Source organism: Bison bison, unplaced genomic scaffold, assembly GCF_000754665.1.
Source record: "Bison bison bison isolate TAMUID 2011002044 unplaced genomic scaffold, Bison_UMD1.0 scf7180017853184, whole genome shotgun sequence".
Taxonomy (NCBI): Eukaryota; Metazoa; Chordata; class Mammalia; order Artiodactyla; family Bovidae; genus Bison; species Bison bison.
Window position 1 is genome coordinate 614,731 of NW_011483757.1, and position 5,283 is coordinate 620,013.

General features: G+C 45.2%; 1 pseudogene; it reads right to left on the reverse strand.

Annotated features, from left to right (window-relative positions):
- Positions 1 to 4,330: 4,330 nt before the first annotated feature.
- LOC104998599 overlaps positions 4,331 to 5,283 on the reverse strand; it is a 1,119-nt pseudogene continuing 166 nt past the window's right edge.

Here is a 5,283-nt window from a genome sequence, read left to right on the forward strand (position 1 = left end):
ACACTCTGCCTTTTCCTAACTTTGTGCCAGAGGATGGAGATCTCCCAGAGACCCCTATGTTCTGGTGTCAGATCATCATGGGGTTGCTGTGGAAGCAACGGAGGCAACAGACATATATTCCTTCTCCCTGAGAAGCCAAAGTCCTTTGTAGTAATAATAACAATGCTGAGTACAAGGGACAAGTCACAACCCATTTAATCAAGTATCTTATTCTGCCGGGAATTCTGAAAATGCAGAGAAATGGGAAGGTGTTATGAGCACTCTGCTATAGTATAGTCCCAGGACCATGACTCTCATAGCAGACATAAATGATAGAGAAGAATGAGTCTGAAATTTGTCCCTGACTCCAAACATGTTTCCCTTGAGGCTCAGCTGGTAAAGAATCTGCCTGCAATGTGGGAGACCTGGGTTTGATCCCTGGGTTGGGAAGATCCCCTGCAAAAGCAAAAGGCTACCCACTCCAGTATCCTGGCCTGGAGAATTCCATGGACTATATAGTCCACAGGGTTGCAAAGAGTCAGACACGACTAAATGACTTTGGCTTTCGACACATGTGAAGTCTCTACAGCAACCTGTTTCCCAACACCCACTGAGCATTCAGGAGTCAATTCCCTTCAGACACTAAATCCACAAGGTGACCCAGCTCCCACAGGGTGAAGCCTCAGTCCCCAAGGGCTACCCACGTTTCAAGAGTTGATCACAAGTCCAATTGTCTCTCATATGTGTGACCAACTAGGTATAAATTCATAGGCTCCACGACCCACCTGCCATGTTCAATAACTTATTAGAATCAATCACAGTACTCTGGAAAGCCCTTTACTTACTGTCTCCAGTTATTAAAAAGCATGAAATTCAGGGACAGACAAATGGAGAAGAAATGTCAGTTGAATGGGGAGTTGGGGGAACTGAGCCTCCGAGCCCTCTCAGGACTCTCCCTGCTCACATTCCCTTGATGTTTTCACTTCCCCTGAGGCTCTCTGAACCCAGTCAGTGTTCATGGGTTTCAGTTGAGGGTTGGAGGTAGGCAACTTGATAAAATCATTGCCCATTGGTGACTGAACTCAGTATCAGTCCCCTCTTCTCTCCCTAGAGGGACTAAGGGTGGATAGTCTTAACCCTGTCACCTGATGGCATGTTCTGGAGTCCAGTCCCTTCCAGGCACTATCTCAGGTCCCTTCTTTCAAGATCTCAGGATTTTGAAAATACAGAAACTTCTGAGAGATTCAAGAGGGCTGAGTCATGAACTGAGACAAGGATCAAATATAGATCTTGTTATGACACTGGAGTGTGATTCAGGGGCAAGGTAGTGACCAGGAATAGAGAGTCTCAAAGATGAGGTCCCTAATCTTGTTGAGTGAGAGTCAAGGAATGTCCCTGGAGTGAAAACTGCCCAATTTACCAGAAGAAATCCATTGAGGCTTGGCAGCATTCACCTCTCCCCTACTCCCCAGCCCCTTCTATGAACTCCGCTCATCACCCACCCCTCAGCCTGTAGAGGAGAGGTGAGCCAGGACTGATCCTGGGCCTGGTTCCTGGTTTCACCTACCAGCTGCCCAGGAAGATAAGAAGGGCTGTGGAGAAGCAGAGCCAGATCATCTTTGTGGCATTGCAGGAGGAATTCTGAGGAAACATGGGGGCCGACTGAGCTTTTTGCACCCCCATCTGAGGGCTCAAAAGGGCCAAAAAAGAGGAGAGTAATGGAAGGGAGGAGCTGGGGTCGGTCTCGTACAGTGTGTAATCTCCCTGCCTCCCATGGTCCTACTTCTGCCTACTGAGGCCAAATGCCCAGTAACACTGATTCTCAAACTTGACTATGCCTGTGGGTCTCGTGGAAACATGGGTTATGATTCCAGAGGCGGAATTTTGTCCCATATGGTCACTCAAGCAGCATCCCAGACCGAAAGCCGGGCAGGACACATGATGGATGGTCAGTGAGTGGATGAGAGCAAATCAAAGATGGATAATTGAACAGCACTGTGTGAGCTCATATCCCCTTTTCAGCCCCCTGAAGGTGCCTTCACATCTGGGCCTCCATGTCCACTTGCCTCAACGCAACCTCCTTTAAAAGACAGGTGTAACACCAGTAAGCTTCTTGCAACCATTTTGGCAGCATGTCTACTTGACCCACATAAGCTCTTGGTCCAGTGCCAGGTTAACCTGGCGCTGGTCCAGGCAGATGGTGAGCCAGGAAGAGAGCATCTCCATCTGGGGCACAAACCCTGATATTTTGAGTAGAAAAAAAGAGTAAAGGGAGTGTGCAGAGTGGAAGCAGAGAGATAAACATATCTCCACAGTAGGATCACCCACTGCCCCTCAACTGGTTTCACCAACAGGAGAGCTGCCTGCCTGAGTGGATCTCAGGAGATCAAGTGGATCTCAGGGGACCTTGGAAGATCACCTGCAAACCCCACCCCCACGCACACACTGATCTCTCCAACTCTGTGACTTTGGGATCAGAAGACCTCAGTTTAAGTCCCACTTCTTCCTCTTCTGAACTATGTGATCTGGGGCTTGAAATTTCCCTCATCTTTTCTTGTTAAATGAGATCATGCTGCTGACATCGTGGGGGTAGTTCTGAAAGCAATGGAGGCCGTAGATGTATATTCTTCTCCCAGCAATGCCAAAGTCCTTTGAAATAATAATAATAATGAGTAATTATGATAGTTAACACATCTCCCTCCACCAGAGGGTCGAATAAAGGCAAGGTGGGGTGGGAAAGGGGCTGGACCTGGATGAGGTCAATCACTGGTTACCTCTGAGGAAGAAGGAGACCTATTTGGAAGAGAGACTGTGTGTGACTCCACTCTGGAACTGATGTAACTTTCTGCTGGTGAACTTCTCTTCTAGAAAGTGAAACTACAACAATCAGTCCTATTTGTTCCTTTCTTTAATACAGTTGACAGCACATTTATAAAAGTCAGGAGCCAGTGGAACTAAAACTCTATGTGCTTCTCGACAATTTGCCTTGTCCTCTGGTGTTTAAAGCACATTACCTGCATAATCAACATAGTCCTCAAAATTAATCAAGTCTGGGGATTTCTTAATGCAGACACCATCATCCTTCTTTACAAAGAAGGAATCTGTGCTTCCAAGAGATGAAATGACTTGCCCAAGTGAGTTACTTAAACCAATCTCTTTTCATTAATAAGAAGTAATTATCACATGGCTGGATTTAGAAAAGGCAGGGGAACCAGGGACCAAATTGCCAATATCTGTTGGCTCAGAGAAAAAGCAAGGGTATTCCAGAAAAACATCTGCTTCATTGACTATACCAAAGCCTTTACTTGTGTGGAACACAACAAACTGGAAAATTCTTAAAGAGATGGCAATACCAGAACACCTTACCTGCCTCCTGAGAAATCTATACCCAGGTCAAGAAGCAACAGTTAGAACCGGATATGAAACAACAGACTGGTTAAAAATTGGGAAAGGAGTACGTCAAGGCTGTATATTGTTACCCTGTTTACTTAATTTATATTCAGAGGACATCATGTGAAATGCCAGGCTGGATGAATCACAAGATAGCCTCAAAATTGCTGGGATAAATATCAACAACCTCAGATATGCAGATGACACCGCCCTAATGGCAGAAAGTGAGGAGGAACTAAAGAGCCTCTTGATGAAGGTGAAAGAGGAGAGTGAAAAAGCTGACATAATTCTCAGCATTCAAAAAACTAAGATCATGGCATCCAGTTCCATCAGTTCAGTTCAGTCACTCAGTTGTGTCCAACTGTTTGTGACCCCATGGACTGCAGCACGCCAGGCCTCCCAGTCCATCACCACCTCCCAGAGTTTACTCAAACTCACATCCCTTGATTCGGTGATGCCATCCAACCATCTCATCCTCTGTCGTCCCCTTCTCCTCCCACCTTCAATCTTTCCCAGCATCAGGGTCTTTCCCAAGGAGTCAGCTCTTCACATCAGGTGGCCAAAGTATCCAGTTCCATCACTTCATGGCAAATAGATGGAGAAACAATGGAAACAGTGACTGCAGCCATGAAATTAAGACGCATGCTCCTTGGAAAAAAGCTATGACAAACCTAGACAGTGTATTAAAAAGCAGAGACATTACTATGCCAACAAAGTTCCATATAGTCAAAACTATGGTTTTTCAGTAGTCAGGTATGGACACAAGAGTTGGACCATAAAGAAGGCTGAGTGTGGAAGAATTAATGCTTTCAAACTGTGGTGCTGGAGAAGCTTCTTGAGAGTCCCTTGGACAGCAAGATCAAACCAGTCAATCCTAAAGGAAGTCAACCCTGTATATCCACATTGGGCAGGGCAATTTTCCAGTCCCAGTGAATGCTGACACTATCCTTATATTCCACAATCAATCTGAATTGTCTTCCCTCCCTGCTAATATGTCTGCACCAACCATAGTTCCTATGCCCAGCAGACTGACAGCCACAGCAATGAAGTGGATCACTCTGTATCTTGCATAAAGAATAAACCCTGAAAGAGCCATCAACACAGGAATCCCAAAGCAATACAAAAAAGCAAATACTCTTGATCATCTTCATCATATACTCCTCTATCACCTGTTGATCCTGGGTCCAGAAAATACTTGCTACACCCTTGATATTGCCAGTATTCTTATTATTCATAGCTAAAAGTACACTTTAATATTATTTGTGATGAACTGTATGTTCTAGGTAACTCCTGGTTTTTAATCTCTATGAAATTCTGAGTTTTTCATGGGCCTCCTATGATGTCTGTCTTATAAAAGATTTCCCGTCTTTCCCACCAGGCTCCTCTGTCCCTAGGATTTTCCAGGTGAAAATACTGGAGTGGGTTGTCATTTCCTTCTACAGGGAACCTTCCCCACCCAGAGATGAAACCTGCATCTCCTGCTTGAAGGCAGATTCTTTTTACCACTGAGCCACCTGGACACTAGTTAGAGTCGTGTACTGGTATGCTCTGACAATCAGGTAATTAGCCTCTACATCAGCTAGTCCAAGCAGGATGTACTTCCACCATTACTTTTTCAAGATGTATAAAAAGATTATTACTGATTGAAATGCCAGCATCACTGTATAAATTAGAAACAGCAAGCAATAGTTGATAAAGCTCTGAAGCATGGGGGTATTCACATTGTATCTTTCTGCCAAATACTGGCTGGTGATGGCTACCCCACATATACACAAGGACAACATTTGACCTAAGGCAACTGTTTTCAAAATATTCCTATTCTCTTTGGACACAGGTCAGAGAAACAGGTCAGAGTCCTGCAGCCAGGGGAAGAGTTTGCCCTTGATCCAGAGCAGCAGGCAGGTGGATCCCTGC